Below are 17079 nucleotides of genomic sequence, written 5' to 3' on the forward strand. Positions count from 1 at the left end.
ATTGAAATTTGACTAAGTAAAAAAATGATTAAAATTAGTTGAAGAAAAGCAATAAACTCAAAATATTCTAAGTAAATTAAGAGTAATTTAAACTTGACTAAAATATGATTAAGAGCCCGTTTGGATGGGCTTTAAGTTGGTCAAAATCAACTTAAAACCCCTTTTTAGCTTTTGGACGTGTTTGTCTAATGCTAACTTTAAGCCATAAAGTTCTTTAAGTCAGTCAAAAATAAAAAGTTAGAATTCCTAACTTTTTTTTTAAGTCCTTAAAGTCATTTTCTTTGACCATGAAAATTACTTTTATATCCCTTATATTTTAACTAAATTCCCAAACTACCTTTTTTATTCTTTTAACCCTAAAATTCACATCATTTTTCTCATTTAAGCACTTTTATCCAAACACCCAACTGCTTATTTATAAAAACAACTTTCAGCACTTTAAAGTTCTAAAAGCACTTCATACATAAAAGTTACTTTTTTTAAGCTCATGCAAACGGGGCTCTAAGTAAGAAAAACTCTTGAATTAATTTTTTTTAATAAAGAAGATAATAACTTGAAACATATATTTTTTTTACAAAACAAGTAAAAAAAATGGACAAAAACATTTGAACAAATAAAAAAGAATTGATAAAATCTTTAAAACATATGAACCACATAAAAGAAAGTCGTTCCTCTTTTTAGAGAATTTGAATAGATTAATCTAAAACTAGGGTTAAAGTTAAGAAATATATAATCACAAGAATAAGCAATTAAATAGAGCAAATAACAAATTTAGGCCTTTTGCCCAAATTCAAACTGTAGCTTAATAAACCTAATCTTGAACCTGTCATAATTTTCAACTTATCTGTGGCTGCCTCGTTTTTGGGCCAGTGGAACATTTCCATGTATATCAACGTGTATACTGATGTATACAAGGTGTATATCATCCGCTTTTCTATGTATCTGACATGTATATCCCTGTATATTTGCTTCCATAAATCTGTTCACCGGCTTCCTTTTCAATGTGTACTAGGTTCCTTGATAAGATTGACTCGATAAAGATGATTTTTTGGGGGGTTTCAAACCTCCATGGCTCAATGCAAAAATGCAAAGTGGAAAATAAAGTCCACAATGGACTCGGGTATAAGAGTTCATGCAAAGCAAAGAAAGCACACAAATTAGTATAGAAAAATTCTTTCAATATTCTAAAGGAAAAAAAATCGCAAATTCTCAAATATCAGTTAATTCACTAAATCAGTAAACTTAACAAATGATTATATTTGAATCAAAAAAAAATATTACTACCCCAAACTGGCAAATTTTGAGAGATTTTAAGAGCATGTTTCAAATGATTTATTATGGGAGAGGAGACAGAGAAGGCAATTCAAACATAATGCTAAATACCAAATAGATAAAGTGTTCATTAAAGCTCATTCAAACGTACCACTGAGAAACAACAGACTTCCATAAATCAACCATAAAAATGTATTTCACAGAGAAAGAAATTCGTCAAAGACATGAACTTTTACGAGCAAATTTTATCAAAACTAGGGAGAACACATTCAGATTTATAACCTCGGCTAAATAGAATTACTAATGTATGTTCACATGTTCTGAATTACAAGACAACAACCATAAATAGATGATAAAATAAGCAAAGGAGGCTTGAACTGCTTGCTATGTTACTGCCACATTAAGCCATAATAATTAGACAAAGTTGCAAGTTAATTAGTTAATGGAATGCCACACTTATCCTATTATGCTGGACAAACGTTCAAGAACAGAACTTTATCAAATGGTTCAGAAACGGGAAATAGCAGAACATAAGCTCATACCACATACGTTCAATAATCTGGAAAAAAAATGTTTAGCTTAACAAACAAATGAAAGGATACTCATTTGTTTTTCAAAGGAATCACAAACAGAATCTTGTCAACTTACTATGCTAAGACTTAGACATGAATGAAGCTAAAATCTTTGGTGTCTAACATAGAAGGACATTTAAATAAACTATGAACTAGAGACACTCTATTATCCGAAATCTAAATGCAGGCTAGAACGAGATCATGCTGTCATTTGGAATCTAGATTCAATTAAACTGAGATCATATTACATTGAATGAGGCGAAGATTGAGCTAAGCTCGAAGCAACAACGAAGAGAGCAAAGATTAAAACACAAATCAAGATACTTAGCATTCTTTGTAATAGCAATAAGAACGACAAAAAGAACCCATCATCGACTGAAACAGAACAATTAAGCTACTGGAAATACTTAAAGCATAAGAAATATACTAAAGCGAGAAGGATAATTCCTAAACTAACCATCTATAAAATAGCTAACACACAAACAAAATACTAAAGGAGAGAAATAGGATTAAAGGAAAAACGACAAGAAAATTACCTGGCTTTGGGCGACGAACTAGGATTACGAATCGAGAAAAATATACTTCCACAGAGTTACGAGGGTGAGTGATTAGAAAAGATAACAAAAAATTCGGGAGTATCTCAAAAGCTGGAAAAGAGTAAAAAAAAAAAAGGAAACAAAGGGGTGAACTCCGAAATTTCTCCACTTCTCTCCTGATTCCCCCCCTTTTTCAATGAAACAAATCAACAATTTATAGCCCAAAAAACAGTTCATTTGAATTATTTTTAAAAAATATATATCCCTAATAATTCGGATTCATTTTGATATTCTTTGATTCGGATTAGATTTGAAGAAAATTTTTCTAAGCAAAAGTCAATAATTCAGGCTCGAGATTTGCAATTTTTTCAAATATGGAGAGAGACAAAGGGGATTGGATTTTCTCGCTGGATTTTTAGGTTCAGGCGTTGTTGGTGGGATCGTTTGCTGGGTTCTTCACTAAGAAGATGAAGTGATCCGTTGGAATGTGTGCGTGGTGGTTTTTGGGTGACAAAAAAGAATTGGATTTTTTGTGGGGAAAAAAGGTTGAGTCTGTGGTGTGATATGAGCATTTTAGTTTTGTTTGTATGCTGGATGTAGTAATGTGATGTGGATATTGTATGTGGGTTTGGGTTGGGTTTGGTTTGTTGTTATATTTGTTGGAATTGGGTCAAATGGTAAGGAAATTGAGGTCTATTAGATGTGTTGTACGAGTATTATTATATGGATATTTTATTTAAATTTCATAGTAAAAAAGTTTAATTACAATTTATTTCGATTTTTTTGATAATTATTCGAATTTCTTTTTTTTTCAAATTTTTGATACATACGAATGACGCTGATATATCGCGATTTGATACACAAGTCCTTTTCATGATACATCACTAGTTGATACAAACCAAACATTGTAATATCAATAAAACTTATGAATCAACTTATAAAACCTAATATATCATGAACACAACAAAAATAACAGTAAAACATCATCATCATCATCATTTTAGGAAAAGTTAAATAATATAGCAAATATGTAATATGTATTTATAATACACAATTATAATTTAAAATAATTATAATTTATAGCTATAAGTAGGATTTTAAAGCAAATTTATATAGGTGAGAGATTTATTTTTTAAATCATTTGCATTCAGAGAATTATAATTATATTTTGTATCAACTATATTTGTATTATATGCCAATTGTATTCTTGATACAACGAATACAACATGTAGTCATCCTCTTCGATCTCGCTCGCATCTCGCTTTCTAATATGTAGCTAATTACAATAGTTTTTTATACAATTGTATTCACTGATACAAATCGGTTGTATCAATTGTATTTGTGACACAATATGTATTCAACCTCTCTCCTCTCTCTTTCAAATTTCGCTCGTCTCACTTCTTCCTTTCCTAGTCTTGCTCGCATCTCTCCTCTTCAATTATGTAGCTATGAATTATAATTAAACAAGTTATATGTGACACCCCAGAAATGTTTCGCAAAGACTCAAACATTTCTTCACGTGTGGGTAGACTCAGACCGGAGGACTTGTAATTCTACACATGAGTTAGGATTAATTCCTAAGTATTTGAAGTGTGTTAGATGTGTTTAGGGGTAATAAGGGATCTCTAACACCAAGTCGAGTCCAAAGAACTCCAACCGATTAAGTTTTCGGATGAGTTAGTATAAGGGTCAACTTCAAACGACCATATCTCCTAGGATATAAAGAACTGGGTGGACCACGACCTACCAAATTAAAGGTCTTTGAGTCTTATTTCCAACGCCACCAAGATTGCAATTTTTGGAGTTTGAAGTCAAAAGTTATGGCCATTTTACTACAGACTAGTACTGCAGGAATTTCAGGCCTGGGCAAAATTTAGGCTTGGCGCTCCAGTGGCGCCCCACGCCACTATAGCGCAAGAAAATAACCTCAGTAGTTTGGGGCTTGGCGCGACGCGCCACTATTAGATGTGCAGGGTTTTAAGCCTATTTTGGCTTGGCGCTGCAGTGGCACGACGCGCCACTATAGCGCCAGCAAGATTTTTGCCCAATTTTTCAGATTTTTGAAGAGGGGCAACTTGGAGTTTTCCCTAATTATATATACCCTATCCTTGAACGTTTTGGGACCATTTTTCAGTCCTCTCTCTCTCTAAAAAGCCCTAAAATTTTCCCTCTCTTCTTCTTCTTCTTCTCCAAATCCATCTCCAACAAAGGGTGCCTTCAAGAGTTTCAAGGATTCAAGCCTCCCATTGAAGGTCTAACATCAAGGTCTCTTCAAAGTCTTCACAAGGTATGTAAGGCTAACCTAAAATATGGATTGAGTTCTTCCATATGCCCATAGTTGTGTTGGTTAGGAGTTGTGAAAGAGTTGCACCTTCTAGGAAGGTTTTCTTGAAAGTTTTCCCTAAACTATGGAATATTTTTAGATACTAATGTTTGATTGATGATTTTAATGACTTGAGTTATTAAATAGTTATTTTTCATATTATCGACTACAAATGTATCTTTGTATATAGATTTATAGGTATTGACGATATTCTTGAGTTGAGTTTCGTTGGGAGTATGGATTCATGTTTCATTCATATAAACCCAAGATGAATTTATTGTCATAAATGTCTTGAGGTTGAGATAGATAGTTGTGTGTATATATGTATTGATTGGAATGAAAAAAATGAATTGGTTAGTTAAGAATGTCCCTTTGCTTCTATAAAATAAACATAGGACTAAAATAAGAATTTTGGAGTAGATGTTTGATGATTGATATGATGATGATACTTGACAATGATGTGATGATAATGTTTGATGATGATGTAAATGATAATATATGATGATGATGTGATGATGATGTTTTGATGATGATGTGAGTGATGACGTGAATTGTGCTTATTTAATATGTGTAGAATGATTGATGAAGATGTATATTGATGAGGATGTTATGTGATGGAGCGGATTGAAGTCTAATGTGATTATGTGATATGTGATTTGCATAATCTGAGTTGATTGGAATCTTATGAGTATTTTTAAAATAAAGGATATTTTGAGAAGGAGTTTTAAATACATGATTTGTGAGAATTTTTGCATAAACTATTTATACACTGTTTTGAGTTTAAGAAATGATTATTTTCATCTATGATTTAAAAAGAGTTTAAGCATAAGTTGAGTTTGAGAAGTCTTTTAATTATTTTTGAACATGAGTATTTTTAGTATAAATGAGTTGAGCATTTTTACATAAAAAGGTCTATTTTGAGATTGTATAAATTTTAAAGAGAAGAGTTTGATGAGTTGAGATGAGTCTATTTGAAAGAAGGTCCAAGGAGGCCAGATTTGATTGAGTTGATTTGAGAGAGTCCAATGAGGCTAAATGAGTATTTTGAGTATGTTATTCACTTGATAGATATGAGCATATTGAGTCTTGGGAGGAGTATCGAGCACCAAATTGGGTAAGAGTAAAGTCTATACTCAAACCCAATAACTACGTCGCCAAACGTAGGAGGGGATTGAACCGTTAAAGTCGGATGCTTCCCAAAATATTTGTCCTGACATTATAGGACTTGGTTGGATTGGATCCATGATTGGTTGATGCATTCATACCATGGCAAGGTATGAACGGACGCGGCAACAACGTCGGCTTATTGTACTATCACTCACTCATATGGTGATGGTTGTCGGTTAGAGAAACTCTCAATTGAATGGATTGTGCCTGATCTGATTGATTTGATTGTGATTGTAGATGATTGAGTTGAATTGTAAGACATTGCATAACTTAATTTGCATATTTATTGAGTTGAGCCCCTTTGAGTTGATTGTGAGTTGATTGCATTGATCGGATTGGATTAGATGAATTGTAATTTGATAGTGTACGATTGGACTTGGATTAGATTAGATGATATGTTGATTGGGTTGAATGGAATGATATACGATTGGATTGGATCAAATCGTATATGACCGGGTTGAACCGATTGTATACGATTGGATTGAATCGGATGATATATGATTTGATTGAACTGTATTGTGTATGATTGGATTGGATTGTATGATGTGTGATTGGTCTTTTTCTAGAAATGTATTCTTACTTTAGACTTATGACATCTTATGTGAGTCTCTCTTATCTTTTGATTTGAAATATTCGGACCGATGCTAGTCTTCCTTGAGGTATGTTTCATTCTGCCATATTACATACTCGTACATTCCACGTACTGACGTCCATTTGGACCTACATCATTTCATGATGCAGAGACAGGTTTAAGAGATCGTCAATAGGAGCACCATTGGGGATCTATTCACACTCAGCTTATTGGTGAGTCCTCCCCTACATTCGGAGGACACCACTTTTGTTATTCTTGCGTCGAGTTAGCCTTTTCCATTTTTATTTGAGGTAGCCATGAACATGTCATTGGCACCAATTAGATAGTAGTGATAGAGACTTCATAGACTAGATAGTGAAGGGTCGATTGAGTATTTTTTTCCTTAAATTATTCTTGTCAAACTATTTTTAATGACAAATATTTTAGTTGAATGTTGGCCCACGACCTTTATTCTTTGAGTTAGATTGATGTTTTGAGTTGCCCGCCGAATATTCTCTTTATTTTTTTTATCTTCCGCTGATTAAATGAAGGAACGGATGTGTGATCAGGCTATGTGGTTCGCTTGAGATCCAGAAATGATTTCTGAGTGCCGGTTACGTCTAGGGTACCCTCCCGGGGCGTGACATTATAATTATAGATCTCTAATTAAGTCCAAAAATTAGTCATTTTGAAAGTTCTTTTTTTTAAATCTAATTTTGGCCAGTGTATAAAAATAATACTAAATTGAGTATATTAATAATGTTTATATTAGTTATGCTTGCATTAATTATAGATAGAATATTTCTTATGCATTATTTGGTTTAATGTATTAAAAATAGCATGCATTACATAAAAATATTTATTTAAAAAAATATCGTCAATAATTATAATGGAAAAAATATAAAAAAATTTGAAGCTTGCATTATTAATACCTAAAAATCAATAATATTCTTAATACATAATAAAGTGTATAACTAATATAATATAATATAAAAAATATGTCAAAAAAAATACTACTAATACATCTAATTAATTTTCTAATACACTCTATCAAAATGACTGCTTAAGTATTAAAGACCGGCCCAAAAGTAGCCGTCTCACAAAGAAAATTGAAATAAACAAAATAAGACAAACAGACAAAAAAATATCTAACGATTTGCTACCTTGTCATTTCCCACTGTTGGCTCTTGACCCTATGTGATATGGTTTTAATTGGATCAAATCAAATTAAAATTACAAAATACATTTAAAAAAATGCAATGTATTTATAAATTTGATTTTTCAAATGCTACTTAAACTAGTCGTTTTCCAGACTGTCAATTATCTCAATTAATTAACATAGAACACATGTTTCTCACCTTTTACATTCGCGTTTTACATACTCAAGGTTTGGCACATTGAAATGAACAATCAATTTCATTTCTCCAGATTCCAGAAGAATTCATTTTGGTTACTTATCATTTCAATGTTCATTTTCTCTACGAAGTTGGATTGTGATACAACCATTTTCATAGAATTCCTCATACACAACAACAATCACCAATTCGACATATATAATTAGTGAGCATCTTTCACTCAATCCATTTTATCCGTATGTGTCACGATCCTGATCTATCATAAGTAACATCCATACTAATTTTTCGGTGAGACTAACCCAACTTAACTCAGTAACCCATTTTAAGAAGTCAAATATGCAATTTATAAAATTCACATCATTTAAAACAATTAAAGCACTGAGTTCTCATAAACTCAATTAATATTATAAAAACACTTTGCGAAATATTACCCCTTAGAATTTGAAAGTCACACTACCAAAACTCTAACTGTCTGAAATAAAGGGGACGCAACTCCAAACATGAATTAACAGTTTAATAGTCTAAGAAAATATCCAAGTCCGAAGTGATGGACAAAGAGATGAAGATGAATCTATGACAGCTTGAAAGAACTAGCTCACCTTTGCACTCGAACGATCAAGTATATCTCAACTGAGGCCTGTCAACATCCGCCTGAATATGCTCTATACTCAACAAAAAAAGAGTATGTGCAATATCATCACACAACCACAATGTACTGATGGGATCACATGATTAATCAAGCATGAATGTAAACAAGCAACTACCACATAGTAAAACAGGCCAACAAATTAATACATGCATATTACAGTTACTGTGGGGTCCACCCCATGCAATTGTAGTCAACAATGATTGCTATATTTTTCAATTGCTGCAATTATAGTCAACAATGTTTGCTACATTTTTCAATTGTTGCAAGCAATTGTCAAAAACAAACATCGCAACAAATGTTGAAGTTTTTGGTGTCATGGAATAATTTTCTCATATAGAAGAAACATATATCTCATTGTTACAAATACACCAATTCACAGAGAGAAAAATTATTTAGAGAGTTGTGAGGATTTCATAGAGTATAAGAAAATAGTGTGTAAAGAAAAATAGACTGTAAGCGATATTTTAGTAAAGTGATAAATCAAAAGAGTGTTATTCCTTTTGAGTGTGTGGTATTCATTTTTGAGTACTGTACTCGGTATTACCCAGTGTAAAATTCCTTACTATAGTGATATTAGTTGCTCCTCTTGGCCGTGTTTTTTTTTCTTATTTAAAAGAGTTTCCACATAAAAAATTTGGTGTCATTATTTTCTCATTTTATTTCATTATTTGGATCTATATATTTTTTGTGTTAGTCCGCATTTTTCCAACAATTACAACATAACCCAAATTTCCAATCACAATATCCTGAACAACCAATAAGTGAAACATGTCCCACATTATCACATAAAGCACATACCCGATCTTCATAGAACTCATGCACAAATTGTTAGTGTACCGGTGCAATACCAGAGCCAACCATTAATGAATCATACCAACCGTGGTACCCGAGCCAACCATATAAATATCATGTAAAGGTATGGTACCTGAGCCAATCATTTAGATATTTGTACTAGGCGTGGTACCCGAGCCAACCATCAATCACAAACAACATGGACGATCACGATCACAATGAACTAACACACTTGAAGCCATAAGTAAATAATAGATTCATTGCATGAAATTATCACCATAGTGTCATTTCACATTAGCCCTATAGTAGTTCCTTAACATGCATTGCACAAGTAATATTACAAAATAATATACATGCATACTTACAAAATTTGATAACACACAAATCATCACCTACCTCGAATAAAGCCTTGAAAACTCTATGAAACCTTAGCTTTCCCCTTGTTACGAATCCTAGCTTGTTCTTGGTCTAAAACAATAATAAAATATAAACAATCAATGATAATAATCTAATTAAATTCGAATTATACTCAAATTCTAACCCCATGCCAATTCATGATTATTCCACCAAAACTAGGGCTTCCCACCATCAATTTCAAGTTAAAACTCTTCCCCAAGGTTACTCCCATGGATTCTAAAGCTTAAAAATTGAATTTGCAAGTTGGGGGAGTAAATAACTTACCTTATTCGAAAAACACGATGAAACACTACTGAAAAAGCCCTAAGTCGCCCTTGCAGTTCTCCAAAACGAGATGATCAAATAATAACTAGTTTTGAGAATTTTCTACTCTAAATCTCGACTTACCCTGCTATAGCGGTTCGACAACTTATAGCGCCCAACAACCCGCTATAGCGCTTGATGTTCCTCTCTGTAGCGCCTTCTCTCCCGCTATAGCGACGACCACCTGCTATAGCTCCTTGCACAGTACTGCAACTCAAAATTCCCTCAATAGGCCCTATTTTACAACACACCTTCGATCCTCAACATTCCAAATCATCCTTTTCACGCCAAGTTAATTTTCAGGAGTTCTACTTACCCGAATTCAATTTCGTAAAGCTCTATGAACTCCTTAATGTCTTGTCTATTAGAAAAATCAATCCATACTTAGAATCATCCCACTCCATTCATGTATTGTCCTAGACCTTACCTCACTCAGATTTTTGTCTGAGACTGGCCTAACTTAAAATTCTCTAGTCACTACCCAAAAAGTTTTCTGGCTCAATTCTTTCACCCTTGATCTATCCATAACGATCGAAACGGATTATTACATATGGATGGATACCCATTTACCTTTATTTTGAAGAACTTCTCATTTAATACGTACTCAATCCATTGCTGATGGAACATTTTTTTACCCCTATTTTCAAGAACTTATTTAATACGAAACCTCATACTATATCAACTACTTTTGTGCTTCACATGTTTGATTCCATTTGTGGTGGTGGCCCAAAACCTTTAATTGGTGTCTTGATATGGGCCAACTTGACTTGTTCCGTTGATTCATATATATATATATACACACACATTTGATAAGGAAATCACACATCGCAGATCATCTCCACAATGCTAAACAAGCAACTATTTCCTTTGCTTCTCATGTGCATTGCGGGGGGCACGGCCACCACCAGAGTAGCATCTACTACAGCTGTCATGTGCAACTTTGTGTATACTAGCCTCGAACCATGTCTTGGGTATGTGTTAGGTGGTGGATTAAGTGTGCAATCAGAATGTTGTAGTGCGATTAAATCTGTCCTCAACGCTGCACGTACAATAACTGACCGTCAGAGCGCTTGCAAATGCATAAAGAGCGTTGTTTCAAGCTCTACCTCAATTCCAATCAGTCGTGCTGCTAAACTCCCTGGAATATGTATGACCAATGTTCCTTTCAAGATTAGTCCAGATGCTGACTGCTCTAAGACCAAATAAGATACTTTTTTTTTTTAATTTCAGTGCATAATGAGATCATTTGATGTCCCTTTATTTTCAAGACGCTACATATACATAATTTACCTTTTTGCACTTAATTCTTTTGTATTTGTATTAAATATGAGCAAATTAAATATTTATTCATTTCGACTCATCCATTAAAGATGGTAAACATTAAAAAGAACACGTAAACAACAAATAAAAGAGATTCAAAGATGTTAGAAAATATTAGAGATGATAATATTAATGAAGACGAACTATAAAAGAAGAGATTGTTATGTGTGGATGTCCTAAAAACAAAAGCTGATTGTTATGATTTTTTTTTTTTGTGTGGGTGTAACAAAAGTTGAATCCAAATGTTTTAGTCTTTTCAAAGGACTTCAAAGGACACCTTACCGCATGGAAACTCAATGTATTTGCCTCTCTAGGCCAAATTAAACTTTCTTGTGGGAATATATACATCATTTTCTATGGAAAATGTGAAAGTATGAGAGGGCTAGTTTGATGGCATCTTCATCATATGCCCCACCTCTTTCCTTCAAAACATTAGCTTTAACTCATTCGATCCGATTTGAAGAAACCTAGACCACCTAATGATTTCAAAAACTAGGTTCTTACGTGAGTAACGGTGTAATAAAACAGAAAAACACTAGACACGAAGTTATTATGGAAAACTTCTTTGCTCAAGGGAAGAACAACCACAACCTATACCTCTTAGGATTTCAACCAACTTCACTAACTTTAAAGACCGATTTTAGATTACAACTTAATAATCAAAAGGACTAACTCTATTACCCCAACTCTCAACGATTGCATATAATTGCTAACTAAATTCTCTCAAGAAGTCAAACCCACTTCTTGCTACAAAACTCACTTTCTATCTTAGAGAATTATCACTTAATAATAACTCTAAGCAGATATTCAAACGCACAAAGTTTTCATAAAGAAAACCTAACTTTAGTTCTTCTTTCTTCAACTATTTTGCTCTTGAATGCTCTTGCTCGAAAAATGTCTCAATATCGGATGTGCAAAAACTACTGTGTTCATTGACGCACTTTTCTTTTATAGTGTTTGTAAACCAAGACCTAATTGAGTTCTACAAGGAAAACAGAGTCTTATTGCTCTCGTTTTCCTTGTTTTTGCCACTTTGCCTTTTATCCCTGATTTATGTTGTTTCCGCGTCTTTAGTTTCTATGTCATGCAACGATGTAAACTTGATTCACTTTGTCATTATCAAAATTCAAAACATTGTCATGTCATCAATTTTCCCCTTTTTGATGATAGATGGAGAGGGAACTTACCCTTTGTGCGAGTCCTTTTCCTACTAGACTCTGCCTCTTTGTTTTCCTCCGCAACCCTTTTTCTGTGAGTGAACGAAGTACGGGGTCCTATTCTTTTGACAACAATGTGTTTCCTACGCCATTTAGGGGGATTCTTACGAAGTTGATTAAGGGGAACATCATCACTGGAGCCGGGGGTGGAATGTGGAGGAGGTGGGGAGGATGGAGGAATGGGTTTGAGGATGGGTTCGGATGAAGGTGTCGAAGAAGCAATAGGCTTTTAAGATGAGACGGGAGGAGAGCGATAGGCTTTGGTGATGGGAAAAGAGACTTAGATGGGAGAGTGAGCGGGTGATGATGGAGGTGAAGGAGAAGGCGAAGGGACGAAGGGTTTAGTAAACGCAAAGGGTGGTAGCAGGGAGGGTGGCAGAGGCAATATGGTGACTGGAGTTACCCCTTGAGAGGAATCAAAAGGCGGGGATTCAGGAGATGAAACCTTTGGAGATAAAACCCTAGGTGGTGATGATAGCGATGACTTCCCCGGAGATGGGTTCACAGTTAAAGCAATTGGGGTGGGATGGGGCGATTTCAGGCGATAGGGCTTTGGGTGAAGGAAAAGGAGATTTCCCTTGAGTCACCGCCACTGGAGAAGCAATGGTCGAGGGAGCTTTGGGTGAAGGGAGTGAAGATTCCCCTGAGTAATTGCCGCCGGAGAATAGAAAATACTAATAGTATGTAGTTACTTTCTTTAGTGAATGTTACAAAAGAATTAAAAATAATTCTTTTATAAAATAAAGTAGCAATCTACATGCTAATACAAGGATATGGACTAGAAATAGCAAACAATCATGACAACATGGAACTGACAAACTCACTGATAGTTAGAATCTCTAAACAATTAAGACAGAAGACAATCAGAATCACATGAAAGAGCTTCAAGGGTAGTATAAGTTAGAAACAAAAAGAGTTCATAACAACAATTACACTTCAACTCCAAACAAGTTAGAATCATCTATAAAATTTCCACTTTCATTCAATCTCATCTCATATCATCGTCACACTAAATAAATGATCCCAAATGAAGTAACTAAATCATGAAATATATAAGCATAAAACTGCATGTCAATAGATACTTTATTTGCTTCCACTTTGTTCAATGTGTTCTTCCTCTCACTAAAATTAATAATTTCCTAGAGCATTTGTATTGATTCACTATATTATCTCCAAGCTTGTAATTATTTAACCAACTCCAATCCAATTAAACTATTTGTGTAAGTTTAAAATATTCGAGTTCTTCAATAAATAAAAAAACTTTTAGATTTATTTATGTCCAACAAGTTAAGGTCCATCAAAGAATTGTCTTGTAGCTAAATCGGTGAGTTTCACAAAATTTATCATTTAAGTGGAAATTCAAATACCCTTGACAATCTCCTGTTCTTTCGTCATACTCCATAACAGACAGGAAAATTTAAAAAAATTAAAGAAATACAGACTTAATTAGCAAAAAAATTGAAGTATCTAGAAGAAGAGGAAAGATTTAGATAACAAATACAAAATTTCTACTCCAATAATTTCATACCTCTCATGCTAAACTCAAAAAGCATAGCTAATCAACCCATAGACATATGTATTAAAAGATAGGGATCCTAAAAAAAATCTAAAAATCGTTTAATCCAATTATTTTCCAATTCATACGAAGCACAATATCAAAAAATTCCTAGAGCAATGGCTTGAACAAATTCTGTATTGATTTTAAAAGAAATCGATAGAACTTACATCTTTCGAGAAATAAAGTGAAGTAAATTATATCCCCTGCTTCATTTATTGGGTGCAATCAACTTTCTTATCTCTTGAAAATCGAATGAAGAAGAAAACTGGTCTTTGTAGCTCTAAATGGAAGCGGCAGCTAGAACAATTTAGAGGTAAACTTTAGAGGAAATAGTGCACAGACTATCAAAATCCAGAAGGTGAAAAAGACACATACCATGACAAAAATAAGAACGAACCCCTCAGTTATAGTGAATTGAGTTTGGTTATCAAAATCCAAACCGCTTGTTATTCTTCCAACTAGATCCTCTCTAATCAAAAATGGGTTTCATTTTTATCAAACGGGTGCGGGTGGAGTGATGGAAAAAAAGAGAGAAAAATTAGCGCCGGTTATTTGTATTAAAATTTAGTTTTAACGATCGAATATTATATGTTTTTGGACTGGATATTTATCCCCTCGTTAATGTTGAATTAAAAAAAATATTTTTTAACGATTGGAAAAAAAATCGTCACAATAAATAACTTATTATGATCGAATTCCTGTCCCTCCGTTAAAAACGTGGTTGTTAAAAGTTAAATCTCTTGTAGTGTTTTCATTAACTTTTCATTTTTATGAAATCAAACATTCTAATATGAAACTTGATATTCCAAACTACTTTTGTGCTTCGCATGTTTGACTCCATTTGTTGCGTGGGCCAAAAGCCAACTTTATATATCAATTATCATACATTGGGTTCATATATATATAAAAAATATACATTGATAAGGAATTAAAAATCGCACATCAATGGCTATATCCAGAATGATAAACAAGCAACTATTTTCTTTGCTTCTCATCTGCATAAAACAGAAAAATTGAAGAAAGAAAAGGAAGAAGAGAAGTAGTTAGATCATCTTCATTCATTCAATTCATGTGCATAGAATATGTATTTATAGAGTGTATGTGGAGGTCACCACTCCAACTAACTCTAACTAATTTCTAACAAACTTCTAACAACTTTAGTTAACTTAACTAACCATCATAGTTTGCCTAACTAACTCCCTAGTTAACACTCCCCTCAAGCTCATGGTTTAAACAAATCCATGACACCCAAACCACTTAGGAGTAGTTGATGTTGTGCTTTGCTAAGTCTCTTTGTGAGTAGATCAGCTAGTTGATCTTTGGTGTGAGTGAAATCAGTTTTTAGAGTTCCTTGACATATTTTTTCTCTTACAAAGTGACAATCTATGTCTACGTGTTTAGTCCTTTCATGGAAGATAGGATTTGCTTCAATTTGTATTACTGACTTGCTATCGCACAACATTCTAACTGGTAGCTCAGCCTGAACTCCAAGTCCTCTGAACAAGCCAATTAGCCAAGTGATTTCAGTTGCACAGTTTGCCATACTCCTAAATTTAGCCTCTGCTGAACTTCTGGAGACTGTCTCTTGTTTCTTAGACTTCTAAGAGATCAAAGTTCCACCAAATTTGATCAAGTATCCAGTGACAGACCTCTTAGTCTCTAGACATGCTCCCCAATCTGAGTCACAGTAGGCAAGGAGTTGATCTGTAGCTTCTGATGTCATGAAGAGTCCAAGACCTGGAGCTTCTTTAATGTATTTTACCATACTGAGTGTTGCTTCCATGTGTGACTCCTTAGGACAGTGCATATATTGGCTCAACAACTAAACTGAGACTGCAAGATCAGGTCTGGTAATTGTAAGATAGAGAAGTCTTCCAACTAACCTTTGATATCTTTCAGGATCCTTCACCACAGGATCTGCATGTTCCCTTTTAGGAGAGACAACTTCATCATACTTAACATATGTTAGTTTCAGATTATGTTCAAGTGGTGTACCTGCGGGTTTATCTCCCTCTAGGTCAGTCTTAGCTATTAACTCTAATGTATCTTTCCTTTGAGATAAATGTATACTTGACTAGATCTAGCAACCTCAATTCCTAGGAAGAATTTAAGTTCTCTTAGATCCTTCATCTTAAATTGTTTCTGCAGGTCCTTTCTTGTGCAGTCTATAAGTATTTGCTTGTTTCTAGTGATTAAGAGATCATCTATATAGACTAGTACAATAACCATGCCACCTTCAACTTGTCTAGTAAACAATGAGTAATCATAGTGGCTCTGAATGAACCCCAACTGTACCAAAACTTCTGTTAATTTCATATTCCATTGCTTAGGAGCTTGCTTGAGGTCATATAGTGACTTGTGGAGGTTACAGACTTTACCATGTTCCCCCTATCTTTCAAACCCAGAATAGTCATGTATACCTCCTCTAAGAGATCACCATTGAGGAAGACATTATGAACATCCATTTGGTGAATGCACCAGCCTTTAAAAGAAGCAAGAGCAACAATAGATCTAACAGTAACCATATTTGCAACAGGATTAAATGTCTCAGTGTAGTCCAGGCCTTCTTGTTGGTTGTACCCTTTGGCCACTAGCCTTGCTTTAAATCTTTCTACCTTACTTGAAGCCTTGTACTTCACCTTATATATCCACTTGCAGCCAATAGGTTTCTTGTCGGGGGGAAAGTCTACCACACTCCAAGTATGATTATCCTGCAATGTAGCAATCTCTAGTTCTATAGCCTAGACCCATTAAGGATTAAGTGATCTTTAGAATAGAAAGTAGGTTCAGTTATGGCTGAGTAGGTAGCTAGAGCATGAGCATAAGTGGGGGACAAATGAGCATAGGAAAGATGATTAGAAATGGGATATGAAGAAGAAGTGTTATGATGTGCAGTGACAAAGTCCTGAAGCCAAAGAGGAGGTTTAATTTGTCTAGAGGAATTTCTAAGTGGAATCACATCTGGCTGAGGGGTAATATGATGGTCTGCAGAGGGTGAAAAAGAGTCTAGACAAGATATATGAATAG

At 34.1% G+C, this 17079-nt stretch overlaps 2 long non-coding RNA genes across 2 annotated transcripts; both read right to left on the bottom strand.

Moving 5' to 3' along the window:
• Window positions 1-730: 730 nt before the first annotated feature.
• Window positions 731-2919, bottom strand: LOC129888387 (uncharacterized). The gene is made up of 2 exons (XR_008766650.1): window positions 1110-2919; window positions 731-901 (listed from the first exon to the last, which is right to left on the bottom strand). It is a non-coding gene; the product is annotated as an uncharacterized LOC129888387 (long non-coding RNA).
• A 5934-nt stretch (window positions 2920-8853) lies between these two features.
• LOC129888388 (uncharacterized) lies at window positions 8854-14584 on the bottom strand. Its single transcript, XR_008766651.1, has 3 exons — window positions 14428-14584; window positions 14220-14349; window positions 8854-11095 (listed from the first exon to the last, which is right to left on the bottom strand). It is a non-coding gene; the product is annotated as an uncharacterized LOC129888388 (long non-coding RNA).
• Between the last annotated feature and the right edge of the window lie 2495 nt (window positions 14585-17079).

Source organism: Solanum dulcamara, chromosome 5, assembly GCF_947179165.1.
Source record: "Solanum dulcamara chromosome 5, daSolDulc1.2, whole genome shotgun sequence".
NCBI lineage: Eukaryota > Viridiplantae > Streptophyta > Magnoliopsida > Solanales > Solanaceae > Solanum > Solanum dulcamara.